The sequence below is a fragment of the Triturus cristatus genome, chromosome 6 (assembly GCF_964204655.1).
Source record: "Triturus cristatus chromosome 6, aTriCri1.1, whole genome shotgun sequence".
NCBI lineage: Eukaryota > Metazoa > Chordata > Amphibia > Caudata > Salamandridae > Triturus > Triturus cristatus.
Genome location: NC_140589.1, coordinates 70,861,655 through 70,884,797, shown reverse-complemented (window position 1 = coordinate 70,884,797; position 23,143 = coordinate 70,861,655).

Below are 23,143 nucleotides of genomic sequence, written 5' to 3'. Positions count from 1 at the left end.
GATTTTCCTGAACAAAACTGTGCAGCAAATGTCCTGTCTTGGCTAAGATAAAAGATCTAAACACACCAAGCATTCCCACATTTGCCCGTTTTGTGAACTGGCAGCGGCTCACAAATTACATGGAGGAAACAATAGAAACCATGCTTCACAATGGTTTATCCAATTCATCGGGTTCCAATCATGAGGAGGGATGGCCGTAGACACTAGCGGATGTCAGGCACATTTCCTAGGTGACACCAGAGGGTTTAAGATCATCAATGCCAACCTACATTATGCATAGACACAACACTTGGGCTGGTAACAATTTACAGTGTTGGGAGATTATGCCTTCATTGGCAACATTGATCAGGTGAAACAACACTTGTCCCATCTTTCTATGACATGGGACTACAAGACTTTCTAGTAGGTCCTCGGAACCAAGTCAAAAGCACATTTTGTATGCAATAGACAATGAAGTATGGAGGGTTTCCCAGCAGGAGGCTGCTGAGAGACTGCGCAAAATTAACAGGGCTAATTTGGAAAGAGCTCTGGCAGTAGTAGATAATGGTATGACCAACTTGTCCACTAGGATTTACTCTCTAGGTAACATTGTGTTGTCTGTAAAAGACATCATACAGAGTGACATGTCTTCTTTACAGCATGATTAGTCGCTGCTTAAAGCTATCATGTTATAGAGCTGGACTCTTCAGACACTTCATGCTGGTTGAGTGCCATGGCAGCACCTGAATGCCACTAGCCAGTTTCAGCTTACAATCTTACAAACAGCAAACCATCATGACACGCAGGGACGCAACATGCACCATGTTACACATTAAAAAACTGAAGAAGCTACCATTTTCTTTTGCTGAAACACCTTCAGTGGATTGGATAATCCATGAGTTTATATCTCTGGCTGTTTCAACATTTCACCTCAAATACTCTTTACAACACCATCAAGTAGGCAGATATGAAGCACTAGGAGAGGGATATGTGCACTAACCATGGATCTTACCTTTTAGACACTGCTGCAGGAATGGAGAGACTGAAGGTTTCCTTAGCGGGACTGACTGCAAGAGTACTTTAGGACATTCCTCAGTGTGTAGGGAGGTTTTAGTTCATGGTACACGTAATGTGGAGGTAGAAAATGTGTCCTGCTATCTGAAAGGTACCCCAGCTGCTGTGATCCATCCAACTTTCAGATTACTCTCAAACAGGAGTTATTTGATGTTGATCAATTAGGCTTGTTGTGGCATGAAACATGGCATCACCTATCTGGTAACGGTTTCTTAGGTCGTGACGTGTTGTACACAAGTACTGTTTCCACGTGCCCACACAGTTATGGAGGCAACGCTTTGGCCTTTGATTAAGCCTTCAAATGTTAACTTTGATGCCTTGAGCAGACTGAAAACCTTATTGTTCCAGAAGGATGTGGCCTTAGCATCTGCAAATCTTCAAATTGCAAGCTCTTCTTCTGAGATACAGTCGCTACTTGTTGGAAATGGCCATTGTTGCAGGGTTACCCCAAACTTTTTGCTTCTTCCTCCTATTTTTCCTGACCGGTTTCTGTTGGCTATAGGACTCTGGGCACTTTACCGCTGCTGATCAGTGCTAAAGAGCATATGCTCTCTGTGTAAATTATAATTATAATTGGTTATCCATAATTGGCATATTTGATTTACTGGCAAGTCCCTAGTAAAGTGCACTAAGTGTGCCAGGGCCTGTAAATGAAATTCTACTACTGGGCTTGCAGCACTGGTTGTGCCATCCACCTGGTAGCCCTGTAAATGTGTCTCACTCCTACCACTGTAGTGACTGCATGTGCAGCAACTGCCATGTCGACCTGGCAAGTGCACCCACTTGCCAGGCCCTAACCTTTTTCTTTTCTTACATGTAAGACACGCCTCAGGTAGGCCCAAGGCACTCCAATGGGCTGGGTGCAGTGTATGTGAAAGGTAGGACATGTACTGGTGTTTGTGACTTGTCCTAATATTGAAATACTGCCAATTTTGTTTTTCACTATTGAAAGGTTATCTGTCTCATGTGTAACATCTTACAAGTATTGCTTCTCATTTGGGCAAGATGGAGCAATAAAGTTTAGACTCTCTGAACTCTGAATTTAATATCACATTTTTTAGTAAAGATGGTTTTTAAATTGTGTATTTGAAAATGCCACTTTTAGAAAGTAAAAACCTATAGGAGTTAAACCCAAAGGACTGGGGCCAGGTAGGGCTATTCAAAATTCAGAACACAAAACAATGAACCCGGCTCCGTACTACCGTACACTCCAACTACTCATGGAGTAACGAACAGTCAACTCTTTTATCTGTCCAAATGGAATTTTTATTAGACAATTCCTGTTTATTTAAAAGTTAATCAAAACAATTTTTTGGACTGAAAAAGAAACATAGACTTATCAAATTCACACATGAACTTACACATATATACAATTCACAATAACATACACTTAAAGACAAAAATGGACTTAGACAAAGTGACAAAAATTATTAGCAACAGCTTGCAACATGAAAAAACCAGCAAATGAATTCATACATTAATCTGATGCAAAACACATTTTTAGAAAAATGTACATCATATACAAAATTTAGTAATAAACATGAACATGTCCGATGTTATGAACCACATATGTTATTCCAGCTCCAGCATCAAAAGAGTACCTGAATAGTGTATCAATCCTTTATCTAATAGTTTCCTTCAACACTCGCCGCATTCAGAATTAACTAAATGCCTCCCAAAATGCCAACGCGTTTCAAGACCCAGGTGAATAGTACTGGGACTATCATCAGGGCTTCATATAAATGGACCGGATATTCTACAAAAAACAAAATAAATAAATGATGCAAAAACAGCGTCAAGCCGAACTGACTCTCTCTCTTGTACATGTAACTAACTTAGTGTGTACCTGTTTTCTAGAGTTGGAGCAGCCGTTCCAGCTCGTTTACTCCAAGAGTTTTTGGCTTTTCTGCCACTGGACTCGTTTATGTTACTGCCTACGAGGCTCCCTTAACTTTGCCAGTATAAATTTCTGAAAAGAAAGAACCAAAGCATTGAATATATCTACTTCTACTCTAGACTTACAACCCCAGAGGGAAGCACCAAAAAGATATGTACCTTTACTGCAGAATATGGGCAGGACTGAGTTCCTTGAAGACTCTTTATTCTACAAATGAAAAAACGATATTGTCCTCATTTAACAATGTATCCAAACAGGCAAAATGCATGAAGCACTTTAAAACACTATTAACAAGTGGACTTACTTTACTGGATCTTCACCAATTCAAAACTCTGGATGCAATGGACTATCCTTTTTCTCAAATACAAACGTGCTTTCCCTCATGGGTATTATCTATAAGAAGTACAAACGTAAGCGCATTTAAGCATACGGTCGTATGTTTTTTAGTATTGTAATTTTTAACCAAACAAACACAGGGGCAAAACAGTGACTTACTTTTCACTCAAAAACGAGAAGGAATATTCAACTCGTGCACTATGCTGGTTGTGACTCAACTCAGCATCTCAAACCAGAACACTTCCTGTTTGGAGAGCTATTGTTCATGGGAAAGGGGATTTTGTCCAATCAAAATGCTCTACAGTCCCTCTTTTTGCAAATGCTCAAGAATTGCATTATGGGATTTGTAGTAATCACACTACACTCTAGATAATTCAGTCATTCCATTCAATCCCGTGGAGGCACTATCAAATTTTAAAATGAGATAAGCTTCCTTTCTCAATAATGCAGCGTCAATGTCAAAATAGCGTTTACTTGTTTCAAAGCTAGACAAAACCGTCCATTTAAAATCCTTCTCAGTATGGGAATTGTCAATTAAGTGTTGTACCATAGGGGCAGTCAACACTTTCTTTTTAATCCTAGAGCGGTGCTGCATGATTCTTTGATTTATTTGTTGATTTGTTTTGCCAATATATAATAAGTCACACGGGCAGACAATTGCATACACTATGTTTTTTGATTTGCAATTAGTAAATTCTGAATGGCGCCATTTGGTACCATTATGGGAAAATTCAACACCTTCAATGATTGAATCGCAAGCTGCACACGTTCCACATTTATGATGGCCCTCAACAGGTTTTAATTGCCATTGTGATCTTAAAGACTGTTTATTTTGCATGGGAAAGATGTCTGCTCGTACTAGTTGTTGACCAATACTCTTATTTTTTCTCATTGCAAACAGAGGTTTTGGAAAGCCGCAGTTTGCCAATTTTTCATTATAACTTGCCTGAATCTGTTTATATTCGGACCAAACGTGGTCGTACAAATCATATGTTCCAATGGTGGTTTCTCCTTCTTTTGTAAAAGATCTTCTCGAGGCGTGTACCACGCTCTCTTTATTGAGTGCTTCAAAATTATCTAGAGTGTAGTGTGTATACTACAAATCCCATAATGCAATTCTTGAGCATTTGCAAAAAGAGGGACTTTAGAGCATTTTGATTGGACAAAATCCCCATTCCCATGAACAATAGCTCTCCAAACAGGAAGTGCTCTGGTTTGAGATGCCGAGTTGAGTCACAACCAGCATGGTGCACAAGTTGAATATTTCTTCTCGTTTTTGAGTGAAAAGTAAGTCACTGTTTTGCCCCTGTGTTTGTTTGGTTAAAAATTACAATACTAAAAATCATATGACCGTATGCTTAAATGCTCTTATGTTTGTAATTCTTATAGACAATACCCGTGAGGGAAAGCAATATCCGGTCCATTTACATGAAGCCCTGATGATAGTCCCAGTACTATTCGCCTGGGTCTTGAAACGCGTTGGCATTTTGGGAGGCATTTAGTTAATTCTGAATGTGGCGAGTGTTGAAGGAAACTATTGAATAAAGGATTGATACACTATTCAGATACTCTTTTGACGCTGGAGCTGGAATAACATATGTGGTTCATAATATCGGACATGTTCATGTTTATTACTAAATTTTGTATCTGATGTAAATTTTTCTAAAAATGTGTTTTGCATCAGATTAATGTATGAATTCATTTGCTGATTTTGTCATGTTGCAAGCTGTTGCTAATAATTTTTTTCACAGTGTCTAAGCCCATTTTTGTCTTTAAGTGTATGTCACTGTGAAATGTATATACGTGTAAGTTCATGTGTGAATTTGATAAATCTATGTTTCTTTGTCAGTCCAAAAAATTGTTTTGATTAACTTTTAAAGAAACAGGAATGGTCTAATAAAAATTCCATTTGGACAGATAAAAGAGTTCGTTACTCCATGAGTAGTAGAAGTTTACGGTAGTACGGAGCCGTGTTCATTGTTTTGTGTTCTGACTTTTAGAAAGTAGGCATTTTCTTGTTCAACCATTCTGTGTGCTTCTGCGTGGTTGTGGATTGACTGTCTGGTTTTGGAGTGACGGAGCTGGGGATGTGCATTCACTATAGACAGCCACTGGGGGGTTGAGGTATGCCTGGCCCTTCCTGGATGACTCAGAGCTGAGCTGAATAGACCTTGGCTGCATTTAGAGTAGTGGGAGGAGTTTTCCTTACACCTGAATAGAGCCTGTCTCCCTGGTACAATTTTGTCTCTACCCCATGTGGTCATACTGCACCAGTGAGGACAGAACTGGTTTGGACTGGGATCAGAGACCCTTGCACAAAGAAGAACAAAGACAAAATGGAGTATAAGTAGTGGACTTTAAACCCCAGAGCTTTATATCTGGACTCGAGAGGAACCTCTGCCAAGAAGAAAAGCATGGGAAAGCTAAAGGAGAAGTTCTGCCCCGGTGCTGTGTGCTGTGTGGGGTTGGCCTGCAGTGTCTGTTTGAATATAGCATGTTACATTGCATGCTATTACAACGCGTACTTTAACAACGCAGTTGTTACAACGACTGCGTTGTTAGTATGCAATACCCTTACAAGTCATTACAATGACTTGCTGTAGGGGGCGTGCTGAACTTAGGAATAGTATTATTTACTATTCCTACTCCAGTTTGCGCAACAGAAGGGAAGGTGTTGGATTTCATAACCAATACCTTAAAGCCCCCTACAGCAAGTCTTTCTAATGACTTGCGATGTAAAGGTATTGAGTACAAACAACGTGGTAGTTGTAACAACCGCGTTGTAATGGTACTTTGTTGTAAAACAGCGCTGTAAACACTGTTTCCTGTTTGTTTCTGCCAAGGAGAGGACAAAGACTGTGTTGTGTATCCTGCTCAAAGATGATCTCCAAGAGCTTGGTGTTGTGATTGCCCCCTGTTCTGAAGTCTCAGGGACACAAAGACTTAATTTCCTCTGTCCTCCTGTACCTGGAGCGGCTATTTCCGCTGCCACAGAGGGAAATAGCAACACCAACACCAGCAAGGGATGCTGCGACCTGCAATGAAGCTATGAGCACAGCTCGTGAAGTGTGCGTAAGGAACCAACGCCGCTTAGAGCCAGCGAAGCATCACCTCCCCAACGCCATGTGCCGTCTTTGTTTTCATCATTTGCCAAGGTACTGTTTGTTGGGGTCCGTTTGACTCTGGGCCCGACACGGCACACCTTGTGGTTGCATCCGTACTTTGGGATTCTTATCTGTCATGACGTCGTAATAGCACCAGGTGGAGCTATTTGCTGCTAAAAGGTTTACTTTTGTGAATAACCTAATTTTTATGATATCTTGATATATGTATGGTGGATGTTTGTTGTTTTGGTCTTGTTTGGTTTAGATAAAGATTTCCTATTTTTCTAAACTAGTGTGGTGTCCATTTGTAGTGTTTTCACTGTGCCACTGTATGTGTGCTCAAATGCTTTACACACTGCCTCTGAGATAAGCCTGTCTGCTCGTGCCAAGCTACCAAGGGGGTGAGAAGGGGTTGTCTAAGGGCACAACTCCCTTACCCTGACTAGAAGCAAGGGTCCCTACTTGGACAAAGGTTCAAACCATTGCCAACTAGAGACCCCCCTTCTAACACTACTTCACAATAATTTCCCATTACATTTTAAAGAACTTGTACACTGCATTTTTAACATGTCTAGTACCTCGGGCGTGGCGTACTTTTTCAAACGTGCAGGCTTTGGGTTGGTTAGTACCTTCCAAACAGTCTTCAGAGTTATTCCATTAATCATACACTCTGTGCTTGGAAGCTATTTTGGAGTTCTTCTCTTTACCTGTTCCTGATTGTCGGGACTGCTTCTATTTTTTCTGTTCCGCAATAGATGTCTTATCACAAGGCCAAATGGAACTGGCACTTCCACATGTGCTCCTGTGTCGTGAATGCATGATACAGTGTTTGGCGCACCCTTGCTTCAAGAACTTAATGAAGATTAGTTCTTATATTTTCAGCCTGTGTGGCAACACTGCTGCAGCCCATCTTCTGCTTTCTTCTGTGCTCTCTTGAGTTTGCTTTGGATATATGCTTAGAAACGCAACTGGTTCAGTTTCTGGACGTTGACCTACTGGTGATTCCATTAATGGCTAACTTGTACTGCTGTCCCTTGTGCTTGCCGTTACTGCTGAATGCATGCTACTAGCCCTCCTGGAATGCTTCTGCTCCTAGTGATCTGGATCTTGGCTTAGCTCCTGCGGATTCGACAATGGCTATTCCTCCCTTGGCGGCTGTTGATGGGGAAGGATGGGAACATATTTGCTCTATGGATCTGATCCATTAGTTGCCACTGGGATCATCATCATCTGCAGTTGCTTGGACCAGCAATGTGTTGTCTACCTTTCGGAACACATAAACAATTTTGCAGTTTCGAGTCATGGGACACATTTAATTCTGCCTTGTTTTTATATGCTAAAATTTCTTTTTAAATTCTTTTTTTTCTCTTCTGCTTTTATACAGCTTTTGACTTTTTAAACAATTTTTACTACGCTCTTTACTTTTAAAGTAGCAGTGATGCTTTTTAGACTTGGGTTTCTTATACAAAGGGACCGTCATGTTTAAGCATTGTTTAGTGATAACTTTTCTTGTCTCACATCCAAGGAGTGGTGGTCACGCGGTCAGAATAGGCTCGACTAGAAACACCACCATTTTACGTGCTAACAGTTCTTAAGATGCCTTCTTTCTAACAGACATGACGTTTGACATACATTTGCATGCATGTTCATGCAGGATAACATTCTATGAAACTGCATTGCTTACATTCTTGCTTTGTAGGCTCTCTATCATAACACATTGAACATTCAGTACACGGGATAAAGATCACTGCATTAATGTTATTTATTTATATTGTCCAGTGGTGAGGATGCTATCACATTAGAATAAACAATTGTGACCTGCCTGTGGCTCTACATTGCAGCAGGGGTACTGTTTATTATATATATACAGGATCACTTCCTTGTTTAGATCAGAGGCGCACTCTGGTCCCTACATGTCAAAATTCCAGCCCAGCCAATTCTGTTGACCTTTTTGAGGAGGGATGCCTGGCTCTATACCAATCGAGCACCCTGATGACACTTACCCACAGGTAAAGGGGAGTTAAATCACCCAGCAGGGATTTGCCAGAACACCCAATCTAGGCCACACTCGGTTAGGGAGCATTAGGTAGGAGTACATTTTAGACAGTACTTATGGGCGAGTAGATAGACACTGTTTTAGCACAATGGTGGAATTGTTCATCTTTTTTTACGGTTCTTGTAATGCTAATCACGCTTTTCTGTTTCCTTCCAGTATTCATAGCCACACACGTATTTTACTCAAGAATCACAATGCTTCAATAAATATTGAAACTGCAGGTTGTTTATTCCTTGAGTATTTCTTTGGGTATGCATGAGAGACTAAGCGAAAGGGTTCTAGATCTGTTACCACGATTTACCCTGGTATGGAGTTGCATAATCTGCCTGCCACCTGATTAGGTTAAGGGGTACAGATGTTGCACTGTGAGATAGCAGGACTACGGGTCAACATATCATGATAGTGTGATTGGAATCAATCTGGAACAATCCCAATGTTTAAGCTGTCCAACAAACACAGTGTTTATTAGGAAGTATAAACCGGCTCGACAAGTCCACGCTCTGGATGGTGCTGCCTCAGCCAGACTGCCAAAGGCTCCATTGTTATAGCGTAGGTGAGTGGGGAGAGCGAACATCCCACCGCGTTCCTCTTTTGAAATGGAACAGGGGGGAAATCTAGACATTCACAGTGGTATAGCTAGGCCTTTTGCTGCCCATGGCGGTCCCAGCGTTTGCTGCCGGCAGCTACATGAAAGAGTGGGGGGTGAGTGCTGGAGATTCCTGCGTTTGCTGCCCCGTTACGGCCACAGGAATGTGCAGAGACAAGGCCACCAAAACTCGTGTCGCCCGGGGCTAACCACCCCCATTTCTACGCCACTGGCCATCCACACGCAGCCTAGCAGAATGACATGTGTAAAGGAGCCATATCACCTGGAGGAAATTGTGACTGAGGCCTAGTCTCTGGAGCAATGCAAATAGAAAACCCCACTCCAGGGAGTGAAACACGGTTGGGTCTAGGAAGATTGCAGCCAACAGGAGCCGCAGATTTACCTCATGTATCAGGGCAAACAGGTATGTAGATTATGTGCTATCGATCAACCAGGGACAAAGCCCGAGTGGTCCGTCTGGGCGATATACAGCAGGAGAGGGAGAAGTTTGGAGGTGAGGAGCTTAGCAAGTTTTTTATTGTCGATGTTGATCATAGAGAGGGATCTGTAAGTGTTGCATAGATTTGGTTGCTTATTAGGTTCAAGGATGGTAATGATCAGTGCTTCTCGGAGTGATGGGGCAGGCTACCCCCGCTCCATGACTCCTCGTACATTGCAAGTAAGTGCGTGGCCAGTTCTTCTGCATACTCCTTATAAAATTGGGCAGTTAGCTCATCAAGACCAGGGACCCTATCTCCAGGCAAGCTACAGATGGCATGCACTATGTCCTCCATGGTGAAGGGGATGTCTCAATACATCATATGTGCACTGTTGAGCCATAGTAGTTAGATAGTGTGAAGGTACTCGGTAAGTCTGTCTGCGGGGACATCACTCAAGGAGGCATAGAGTCAGGTGTAGAATTCCAATAAAGTTTGCAAAATAGTACATGTGGTTTGACAAATCACCCCTTTATCGCTTGTCAGCACCAGACTATAAGAGTTGCTCTATTTCTACCAGTCAGGGCTGCCAGGGTCTTTCCAACACTGTCCCCCTCACCACATCATTGGGCTATGGCTTCCTTCTGCAGAAATCTAATCTACCTCTGTGCGACCTGCTCAAACTCTTAGAGCTTTCCCTGGAATTGCGGCAGGAGGTGTAGGTCACCAGTGATGAGATATTGGAGGTCTAGTTCCCCTACCTCTCGCTCCACAGTGGCTAGACGTACCCTCAGATCCCCGTAAACTCGGGCGTGTTCAGAAATGCAAATGCCTCTGCTGTAGGCCCTGTATGGCCTCCCAGATGTGATGTTAGTCCAGAAGTATCCCGCCACAGTGGTCTGGATTGCTGCATTAAAAACAGGGTCCCAGAGGGAGTAGGGTGGTAGCCTCTATGTGAACATGTGGCCACCTCCATCGCTCAATGGCAGTCACAGAATGACTGGCATATGATCAGATAGCATTCATTCCAGATGCTCCACATAAACAGTGAGCGTGTCAATATCTTTTGTAACCAGCCAGTAGTCTATACGCAGCCAGGTCCCAGGGATTTCAGTGACGCACATGCCCCTAAGTATCGCCAGACATCAATAAGATCTTTCTCGTTACGTAGAGAGTGCAAAAACGCAGCTGCTTGGGGATAGGGCCTGTGTGTGGATGGCGGTTTGTCTAGATGGCGGTTCAAAACTACATTGAAATCTCCCCCCCATATTACCATGGTGTGGTCATAGTCTGTGATTTTATTCCATTCATTAGAGAAGAGCTCCGGGAAATCCACATTACAGCTGTGCACACACACTATAGTAACCCTTTGTGGCATCGAACATAGGCAGTCCCACCTTTCTAGGATCATTAGGGCCCCTCACAATCCATGTCATATGCATATGGTCGTCATGTCAGGGGCAAGGAAGAAACAATCAAATGTTAGGGGCTGCAGACTTGGACATAGTACCTGCAGGCATCAGAGCATGTGTGTGCCACCCAGTATCAGAGTGCATCGCACAGATAGAAAGGGAACAGAGTCAAAACAAATAACAATGCCCTCCCCCAACCACTTCAACCAAACAAACTCGTTGAAGAACACTCTCCCATCCAAAAACAACAGAACAACAAATTAATCAAGTGTGGTACATCCCCTGGGTGGCACAGTAAGTTGCGCGGGCACCCCAACCCAGGTGACTGTTGAGATGATCAGGAGGATTATTGTGCAATGCAGACTGCAGTGTGGCCAGGACTGTCTAGATTCCAAGGCACTCACCCGAAGGCAGCTGCCCCAGGGGGACAGCACAGGTGCTGGTTCACGGTTCCAGCCACACCAGCAGGCCATGCAGGTGAGCGATTTAATCATTGTCACCAGCTTGGGGTCTGTGAAGACCTGGGCCCCCCCAATTTGTTGTGACTCGAAGCTTCGCTGAGTAGAGCACGACATATTGTACATTTTCATCAGCAGCCATTTTGCAGGAAAAAATTCCTTACAAGCATTTTGGCCAGTGAGAGTGAAGCCAGGGTAAATAGATATTTTTGTCCTGTGATATTGTATGTCGCCTCTCTCCCTTGCAAGCCAAAGAATGGCGTCCCTGTATCTGAAGTGATTCAATAAGGTCCTCTACTGTAGTCATAACGGTGGACTCCAGCAGACCGGGAACTCTAATGTTGTTCCATTGGGAGCGGGCTTCCAGGTCTTCATTCTTTGCCTTAATGACTGCCCGCACCTTTTCCATGCTGAATAGTTGTTCATTACATGCAGTTATCCCGTCCTCAGTGTCGGACACCTGCTAATCCCAGTCTATCGTCATGTTTTTCTAGACGGTGCCCCCCTGCGTTCAAGCCAGGTAATGATGGTATGGATCTTAGAGACTAATGTTCTTAGACTATTGAGGACGTCTGCAAGCAGGGTTTTGAGATCCACATCTAACATAGTTTCGCCATGATCCGCAACCAGCAGAGCATCTTTCCCCCAATCAGTAGTGTCAGATGGCCCTGCCTCACCCCACAGTCCCCAGGGGGCACGAGCAGGCCAAGTGTCTCTCCAGCGGCAGTGCTACTGGAGTTCAGCCGTATTCCGACATGTCACAGCGCCAATGGTCAGTCTCCAGTTGGCAGTTCAATCAGTGGGTGTCAGGTTGCCCCGCCTCAACCCATAGTCCCTTGGGGGGCATGAACAGGCCCAGATGACCTCCTGGTCCCCCTCACATCAAAAGTCCTGAATCCATGGCCCCAGGCATCTGCAAGAGCCCCATACAGTGGCCCGCTTGAGCGCCGTGGGCGGCTCCCTTGTGGCAGGGCATCGTAGCAGCCTTCAATTTTGCTACACAGCACTGCCCCAAGGCCTCCCAAGGCCTCCCAAGTCCTGCAGCACCAGGTCCATGACTATGGGCTGCTGATCGTGCACTAATGAGCCAAATTAGGAAGGATTCAGCACCGGGTCGGCGGAGTCTCCCAATTAGGTGGCCATTTTGCAGTTACTGATGGATTTAATTGCAGACAGTTGTTATACATGCTGAGATAGCCAGAAAGACAGTTCTATATGTGGTTGAAGATGCTGTAAGGAACTAAGATACCAATATTTTGCGCTGTTTGCCCCACAAAAGTGACACAAACCAGCACAAAATATTTTTTTTTCTAATTTACTTTCCAGCTCAAAACTTGCTTAGTACTGGAAATTGCCTAAAAGTAATGCACAGTAGCATGAGGCACTGCTTTGAGTTACTTAGCGTCAAGGGTGCGTTACATTGGCGTTCCCATGTAGCCACCCGTAATTTTTGATGCAACACTCTATCTACCAAAAATTTGAGAAAGGGTTTTGCATCAAAAAGTAATGCCATTTGAAAGCATGCGTTAAAAAGAGAAATGTTTCTATTTCTCCTTTCTTTTCCGACTTTGCACGTGTGCTGCACAATGCAGCACATATACATAGTAGGAAAGGTTTTCGATGTAGTCTAAGCATAGTACCCTTCCAGGACAATACCTATGCTAGACTCACGCACACACCCTTGCACTATGGCGCTAAGATGTGTACTTGGTACTCGGCTGCAAAATTATGCACAGGTGCTAGGGAGAGATGAGGAGAGAGACACATCTCTGTAGGTATGGCCCTCTCCTCCTCTCTCCCTGTCATGCAAAACAATGCAGCATTTTTGGCTGTTGCGCTGCATTCCGTGAAACGTTGGTAAATCTGGCCCTGAGTATCATCTCCATATGATTGTGAATACACTTTGAAATTGGTATCAGGATAAACACAGGCAGATATTAAACAGGGCCAGGTTTAGAAACAAACTCTGTGGAACAGCACAAAGTGCACAGCTGTGCTGAGAAAGAAAGCCTCCTACTTTGACTTGCTGAGTTCAACCTATCAATAAGACACAGAACCAATTAGTGGTATTTTCTGAGACCCCACAAAGGCGGGTAAATGATCCAACCAGAGGGCATGGTACACTAGGTCGAAAGCCACAGAGCCCCAACATCATTAGTAGTGTTGCTGCTCCAGCATCATAAAGCACAAACTGTTTTAAAAAAAAAAGAAAAATTGGCATTTCAAATATTACAAACATATCCCAGATGAGTTTGTCAGGGTATACATATGCAAATATCAGTATATAGTATTGTAAGAACAAGTCATTAGATAGCCACTCGGTAACAATGCATTGCTGTATGTCAAAGAAAACAACCCTACTGGGATTAAACAGCAATTCCCTCTCTTTCCCCCTCATCCCCTTATTAATGCCCTTGGGTCCCTATCCTATTAATTCAAACAATATAGAGCACATTTGAGCCCAGGGGTTTATGAACGAATGATACACCATCAGTGCACCTCCTGCCCGAGGTGAGCATGAACAAATATTGCTGCTACGTGCTTCCCTCATCAGATATACCATGTAGTGCTGGAGAGCCAATAGGGGTTTCTATGTCAGGTTCCATAAGGCAGTCCAGTAAATGATCCCAAGCTCAGGCCCTGTCCATCAATCCCCTATCCTCTCACCTCTCTGAGCAACACTGCACTCTCGTCTGCATCAGTTCCTCCCTCCATTTCTCATACTTGGGGGCCCTGGTGGATTTCCAGTGCATGGTAAGCTCACGCTTAGCTAGGACCAGAGCCAGATCTATAAACCATCTGGTAGTCTTGCATCTTATAGGTCAGGGGAATCCCCCCAGGAGGCATGTCAGAGGTGCACAGTCAATCCATCTCTTGTCACTTCATTAACACAAGTCACTTCTTCCCCCCAGAAATCCTCCAGTAGGGGGCAGGACCACACCATATGGAGCATCGAGGGCAGGTCGCGTCAGCAAAATGTCAAAACCAAGGTATTTAGCTTGGGGTTAAAAACGCCCTGTGCAGATAATAAAAGTTAATCAGCTTAAATCTGGCATTTTAGATACTTTGTAGGTACAAACAAGTATCTTGGCCCAAACTGCTTCTGTAATAAAAAGTGCTAAGTCTTCCCATTTTCCTGGGAGCTCCAATTAGGGTGTAACAATGTCATGCCGTATCGCTTGATAAAGACACATCACCACCCTAAAGCGGTCTGAAGAGGTACACAGCACCTGGTAACCCCTGTGTTGCAGGGGCTCCACTGCACCCATACCCCGATGAGAACGCACCTTGGCAACTACCTCCAGATGTAGTAGAAACTGACCCTTCGGTTTTTCAAAAGATCATGAAGTACAAGCTGTTATCCCAACATCTGTACAGAGCTGGGTTTTGTGATGCAGTGGCCTGAAACACAACTGAACTGTGCAATAACTACATCTGAGAAACACACACCTTACCTAAGATCTTACCCAGATAGATGGTGTTTTTGACACAGAATTTAACAAGGGTCACTATGGGACAGGCTGGTCCTGTTGCCCTCCTGGATGGCTAATGACTACTGTGGGGCCATTGTCACCACCCTTATCTTCTAGTCTTACTGACAGAGCAGGAAGCCCATGGGCCGCAGACTCTCCCGCTGTGTGAGGTACCCATGTACATGACCTTCATATGCAACAAGGTAAGGCTGGCCAGGCTAGACAGATCAGCGTTCGTGTTTGAAAAAAATGAAGACGAATAAATGTGATAAAAAAATCAGATAGTTGACTGAATTCAAATTGTAGAAAAGCTACTTCTTACCAATTAAAAAGCAATCATATTTTTTTACTTCTAAATCCAGAATGGTATTTTTAATTCTCAGTTGTTACAAGTGAATGGTAACTACCGGAAAAAGCCCTATCCAGCTGCTGCTGCAAAAAAAAATCTGCTTTTTTTATTGGTTTGGGAGGAGGTATCTCTCTAAACTCAATAAACAATAAGCACAGTCTGCTTAGTCACAACAACAGTATGACAGGAATCTCTGCTCCACAATCATTAGCTGTAGCACAAGCAGCAATCAATTCCAAGACAACTGTGTGTTAATATCATGGGCTGTACACAGTGCAGGTCTGTCAACTGTGCTTCTTGATTCACTGAGGAAGAGATGCCTGCCCCCAGTGTCCACAGGGCTTTCCTAAGCCTGATATCTGCATCACATGAACCGTGGCAAGCGTCTCCTGGAGAGGGTCCCAGTTAAGAGGAAATGGCAGCAAGAACAACAACAAAAAAACCTTGGTAGTCTTGTAATTCTTGAATAAAGATGGTTATATATCCATACGTAGGTAAGAAAGGCACCAGATTTCTACTGACATCAGGGCAGTGTTCTTCCCAGGTCCAGGAATGTTTCGAGGAGGTGGCAGTGAGGTGCCAGTCTTATCCTGTGTACTAGCCAGTATTTAGAGAATACTCTACCTACAATTCTGGCTACTTTCTCACAGAATTCCTACCTCCTTTTTTGGCACTTCCTATCTCAGGGCCCGATTCACAAATGTAATCTGAGACAAAATCCTAACTTTACGACTTTCGGTATTCACTCAAGGCATTTAGGATTACTAAAGTTAGGAATCCTAACTTTACTACTTGTAAACTGAGCAAAATCCTAACTTTACGACTTTTGTTATTCACGGAAGGCATTTAGGAGTACTAAAGTTAGGAATCCTAACTTTAGTACTCCTACACTGAGAAAAATCCTAACTTTACGTCATTTGGTATTCCCGGAAGTCATTTAGGAGTACTAAAGATAGGAATCCTAACTTTAGTATTCCTAAATGCCTTCTGTCAATGCCGAATGTCGTAAAGTTAGGATTTTGTCTCAGATTACTTTTCCGAATCTGGCCCTCTTTTTACACAAACCTACCCAGAGTTCTTCAAAATGGGTCTAGCTTTTTGCTAACTGCTGGAAACTTGGTGCTCCTTCTAGCCACTGCCCTATGGTGATGAAAAGACCTCCCCTTTGCCAAGACTGGTTTTGCCTACTGCGGTGAACAGAGAGAGAAAATCTAGGATGGCTCTGAGAATCAACTGTTGCAGTTCCTTACATCTCCATTTGGCATCTCCACTACAAAAGAAGAGGTGTGAAAAATGCCTTTTGTTACTACAAGATGTTCCTGTCTCCCCACTCCAGATGGCTACTCCTTGCTCAGTGGTCATTGTTGACACCACTCATGCATCCCTGCTGCCGGAAACAAGCCACTGTCTTCCAGGAGAAGGATCATCAACAAATTAGCCAAGGAGATTGTTGGAAATGACCTTCTATTGCTTTGTATTCGTCCAGAATTTTACCTTCTCTACCCTATTTTTGCTGAACCCGTTTGTCTGGCATTAGGACTCTGCATACTTTACTACTGCTTCTACTAGTGATAAAGTGCTTGTGCGCTCCCTTCCAAGCATGGTAACACTCGTATACACCTAGGGCCCGATTCGCAAAAGTAAACTTAGACCAAAAGTCTATGTTTAGACCTAAAGTCTAAGTTTAAACCTTAAGTCTAACTTTACTACTGTAAAGAAAAACGTTTGGTCAAAGTTTAGACCAAAAGTCTAATTTAGGCCAAAAGTCTAACTTTACTGCTAGAAAGTTAGAGCTTCTTTCCAGCGGACCAGACCCAGTTGGGCCTGATCTGGTCCCCCCCGCTGGTCTCTGTGGGACTGAGTCATGGTCCCTCCTATCCCAAGTGCAGTCATTAAGGTCCTGGACCATTGCCTGGAGTCATAGTGTACCTCTCCGTGCCTACCATAAGGCTTACAGCAGATTACCTCCACAGAGGTCATCTGTGGTTAATTTTGTTCAGTATAGTAGGAAGAAAGACTATAGCAATTTTGGCCATTTCTTAATTTGTAAAAAAAAATACGTGTCAGGGCTTTGTCAGAAGGCCATTGCTGCTTGCATCACACATTGGCCCTGCCATGCTGGCAATGATAGTAACAATACAACTACTAACCATCACACTCCTACAAGTGTGACAATTTAGACTAATTCAGGCCCCCAATAATATAAGAATGACTTGGGCGGCAGGTAATAGTCATTTTAAAAATATATTTTATATATATTGAAATTCAGGAGAGGCATCTGTGGTTCAAAGGGAAACCCTCTGAACCGCCCCAACTTTAAAAACACACTACAGTATAACTACTGGTGCCACACCTCAGCAGGGTAGAGATTGACTTGGGGGACGTGGAACCAGAGATCCTGGAACTGATTGGTGCACATTAAACAACACAAGATGATAGACGGAATGTTGCACATTGGCCAAACATTCACCCCCAGTCACAGATCTGGGTTTAATCCATCGTTAGTTTGCTCACCACGCCACCCCAGTTCAGACATGGCCATATGCAAATCAGTCTTGACCCTGTGCCTCATGGGAACAGTCCAGCTCGAACTGCCAAGCACATTGCCAGAGGAGTCTGTTGTGCACAAAGAGGATTACTGCCATTGGAAGGGATCGTGCACCCTTCCTGAATAATGGCTGGCCTGGGCTAACACCCTGCTGCTGTGTGGCACCCTAAAGGGCTTGTTGGCTTGCCCCCTGTTCTCTTGTGAAGGTCTCATGGACATCAAATACCTCCAGCGAGAGACCCACACCGTCTATTTTTGACACTTAGAGAGCGGTGCCCTCCTAAATGCCAAAATCGTCTGCTGGATACCATATAGTGGTGCGGCTTGAGCATGGAACTACGTTTTGTGCCTGGAGACCGGATTACCTTGTGTGGAGCCCCAGAAGTACAGCCCCCATCTAAGGAGTGTGGCCCCTGCATCACAGGGTCGGCTTGTTGGTGGTGAGTGGATTCACCGGTTGCGGGACCCCGCATGGCCCGCTTCATCAATCATGCCGCATCTCTCTCGCACGACACGCTGACTGCATGCTCATTAAATGTGGTGTCCGATTCACATGTTGCAACACTCGGAGGGGAGGGCTTACCAGTAGTAGTGCCTAATTCTACCTCATGCTGCACTACTCAACTTGCGCCTGTGTGTGTGACTGGAATTATCTGGTGCAACCCATAACAACATGCATGAGACATTGTGCCTCATTTTGAGGGAGATACGCAATTTGCAACTGTTCGTTGTGCATGACCGGAATTGTCTAGCGCAACCCATATCAATGCACAGCAGATGTTGTGCCTCATTTCCAGGGAGGTACTGAGTTTGCGACTGTTCATTGTTTGTGCCCGGAACTGTCTTGTGCGACTCGTATAAATGCTCACCAGACATTGTACCTCATTTCCAGGGAGGTGTGGAGGAGCGGATTCGTATTCCCTGGTGCCCGATTTGCCTGGGTGCTGCTTTGATGGATGTGTGCCTGACGGGTTGCCTCTTTCTTCAGAGAGGATCCATTGCTTCATTCCCCTTTCATCGATTGTTCCTTTTTTGCTCTCAGTGCGCTGGACCAACTGCTCTCTCCTCCCACGGCCCGACGACTTCATTTTGCCAGGTAGTATTGCCTGGGTTGTGAGAGTAATTGAATGGGCTAAGAAACGCTTCTTAGAGCACTGGGAAGCAGGTCAAAAGAGTGTGTGACGCCCCCTGTGCTTCGCAGAACTGGGCTGGTGCCAGAAGGCACGGTGGGGAATCCGAGGATTGAACGACTATCATCCTCAGCCCGCTTCTGTTATGCATATTGTGAGTTAACTTCCTGAGTAGTGGCCAACCCTCCATTTGTCGACTGTCACCTAATTAGCCCTGCTACCTACCCCACCCTTCTTCCCTGATACCCTGACTAAGAGTGCCTCCGGCCACGATCGGCCAAGTATCAGGGTGAAGGTGTTCTTTATCTCCACCCCGTGGGTGTAGGGTAGTTGGGTTAGCTGAAGGGTGGAGGAGGGATTAGGTCAAGGGGTCTACATGTGCGTTATCACCTGACTTGACGTATATCGGATGCACTGCATTACGGTGCTGTGTGCATATGCGTGTGTGAGTGCGTTCCATACAGACCTGCCTGATATCCGTGGCACCGCATATCAGTGCTGAATGAGTGTGTGGGACTGATTGCCTGTTATTAATTACCCTGCAAGACGGTTTTGCTCTACACGTTGATTATTTGCAAAAGCATACAACCTTTGACATTGGTTTTTACCAGTGCTGCCTCGGCCCACGGTGCTGCTTAAAAGTATTGTAATTATGTGTGTACAGATTTCTGATATTGTTGTGATCTGGGGTGCACCCTATAACTGTGTGGTATTGAATTATAATAATTGCCAGGGCAGGACTAGTTCTGACAATGATTTGCACTGCATAAGGGTTTGGGGGCTAAAGTAGGATCTTTCCCAAGTGTGTGTATCACTGATGTCATTTTAACACAGTTGGGCCTTGTACTGCTAGTGATATTTCAAAATGTTTTCTGCATTTTTAAACCCTTTTTCTTTAGACGTTTTGGTTATAACGATCTTACTTTTTCATAGGGGATTTTTATAGATATAATATGATTGGATTTTAACGCTATTGTCCCTTTTTAAATATGTCTCTCTTTTTAACTTCTATAAATGATGGACTTGTTCTCCTTTCAAAGGCCATTTTCTGCTTTGAACTGTGGCATGTTTTAAAAGGCCTCATGGTGCTTCCTATTTTTCACTTATGTTATATGTATATTAGTCTTATTTGTTGTGTACTTTTATGGTTGTGTAAAATACTGAATAAAGTATTTGATGATGATATTTCCAAATGTAATTTATGCCCAGAAATACATGATGTTCATGTTGTGTTAGTTAATATGTGTGTTGAATACAAACTTTATTTACCTACACCGCATGTGAAGTCTCTTTCTGATGTTCAGTGTATTTATTGTGTTGTGCCAATGCTTTACACATTGCCTTTGTGATAAGCCTGACTGTTCAGTGCCAAGTTACCCAAAGGTGAGCGCAGGTACTACAGTGAGTGTAATCACCCACCCCTGACAGGAGTGGTAGGGTCTACCTGGCTAGGGCCTCGCCTCAGCCAACCAGACCTTACCAGTTCCAACACTGCCTAACATAGCAGATGTCATTGAGCAGGGAGTTCCCATGTCTCTCACTCAGCGTACCAGTACATACAGTAAATGTGGGTGGGGGACGAGCGTGTGGTAGCTGCCGTCGTATCAGCTCCACGAGTCATTGCCGGGCATGATCACATTGTTTCTCGTCTCACCTCCAACGGGTTACAACTGCAACAAGCCATTCCCATTCTCTGATGTCAGTAGCTCCTCCCTGCATCATTTTTTTAACACCAACAAGCACCAAAGGTCGGTGACTGCCGGTTGCCACCACGACTCCACCTGCTGTGCTGTAGAGCGGCTACTCTCTGTATTAGGGCAAAGAGGTGGAAAAAAGCCTCAGCGGGAGTCACCCATCTTGGTTGCAGATAAGAACTCTTTCGGAACAACTATGTCTATGAGGATGATGTGGTAGAGGGTGGTTTTTGACACTAGGCACCCAGAAACTTGCAAACCCATGAAACATGTGAGAGGGATGAACACGCTCCAGTGCATACATCTTGACATGCAATGTGATAGTGCAGCCTTGAATTTGCTGTAACCTTCCAAAAAACAAACGATGTTGAGAATTGTATTGCTCCATAAAATAATTACAACAAATAACTGCTTCCATTAAATGTTCAAGCCTTCTCTCCACACAGTCATGCTATCAGCATCACCCAAGACTTTCTGCAGACCCTCACTCCCATCTCCTGGGGCCATTGGTTAATTTCAGCCTTTGTATGCACATCCCAGGGAGTCTGCCAAACTCCTCAATTGTCCAGGAACCGATGCATAAAAACTTCTGCCATTAGAAAGAGCAACATGAATTATGGATTTAATTAAACAGACCGGCTTTACTAGGCTAAAGGGGCCAGAATGCAGAGGGACTTCCAGGACTCGGGACGATTTACCATATATTGATTGTATTAAAGCGTTAGGTGTTCTGAAAAAAAGACTGAATCTTGATGAAAGAGTTTTGATTACACACAAACTCACATTCTCAGAAAGAAATGCTTCATATTTTCACATCATTTATAGGTTGAACCGATTTTTATTTACATGAATTCTTCGTTCAAAAAGAAATTAATTGTGTCCCCGATTCTAGTTGATATAGTTATATATATATATAATATCCTTGACTTTAAAGTTTTAAAAAACAGTATCTATCTTTAGAGATATTGGGCACGATTCTCAAAGAAAGTTGCAAATCTTTACTCGTAGGTTTCTACTCGCGTGGATGCAGATTTCCACATTTTTGGAAATCACAAATATTTTCAAGTTAGAGCCGGTAAAGAACAAGAGTATCAGGTTTCCACGAGTAGTCCTTGAGAACATGTTCATACATCAATTTGTATACATGTTGTTGTCACGTGAAAATAACACTGAGTAAGTGCAAATGTGCTTGCTAAGATTTCCCCATTGAGGAATCCCTACCTATACATCCCACCATTTGTGGGGGTACCCCATCACATCCTAAAATGTAATTTACTCCGCCCCTGTCAGGAGTAGATCTGAAACCAATCCAGAATGGAAGGTAGTCAGAGAAATATGTAAATACCAACAAGCGTGTAAGTATATGAGTGTTCACAATTTTCAAGGCATTATTGCCCTGGAATGCCCACTCATGTGAGTAGATCCTTTTTCAATTTCAAAGCTGCAAAGATAATAGCAAAAGGGTGTTGAACTCTTACAAAAGCATATTTGCACAAATAAAATGACTTAGTGCCAGATGTACCAACCTTTTTTCTGTTTGCAAAAGGCCTGATTCAGGCAGTTTGCAACCAGAAAAAAGCATATTCTGATGTACCAAACCCTATGTGCTATTTTGTAACCTATTACCAAATCACAATAGGGTTTGCGATTCGGTGTTAGGAAGGGGCGTACTTAGGGCGCCCCTTCCTAATACCGAATTGCAGGAGTACAGAAATGCGGTCGCAAAACATTCACATTTTACCACTAACTTCAAGTTGGAGGTAACTCTTTGCAAATGGGAAGGGGTCCCAATAAGTAATACTATTGTATTACTAGGAAATGTTCCACAAAATGCAGTTTTGGAATTGGGCCCCATTTGTTTATTAAGTTGGTAGACGTACTCACCTCACAAGTTAATAAGCCAGACTCCAGTTGGCTGGATTACACTATATTGCACAACAGACTTTCACGAGATAAAACATTTAAGCAGCCCTCTTGGAATTTAAGGTCCAAAACTTTTGACTTTTTAGAACCCAACTTGAAGACAAAATTCTAAAAAATGGAAAACCTATTCACAAAGCCATTTTGGAATAAATAAACTCCTACGGTACTTTTAAAAAAAAAGTTTTGTATATGTTTATCTGAATTAACCCTAAAACATCTAAAAAAGGAAAATTCATATACGATTATTGCAAACAGAAATTTTACTCTATACCCACTTTCTATGTTTTTTACTAATAGGAGTTGGACGTCTTTGGCCCAATTCACAAAGGCATGTAAGAGTAAATAATTAAGTCCTCTAGTCCTATGCGCTTTTGTACCTCAGTCCTTATGTGTTACATACAGGCTGGACTTTGGCTAAGACCTGGGCATTAATGCTGGTCAGAGAAGATGACAGGACAAGGGTTGAGTGTCGCGTTTGGTCGGACTCCTCTGCCCTCCCTTGACGATTACCTCCAAGATGGCGGGCAACGTGCTCGGAAGAAGCCATCTGGCGACGCACAGGGCTTTTTTAAAGTTATCAATGCAGAATCGAGAGTTGCATTCCACGCTGGTCCTTTGGCGCGACGGAACGGAAGGTGTTCTGCAGATAAAGCTGGCAGCAGCATACGCCATTGTACACCTTGCCCC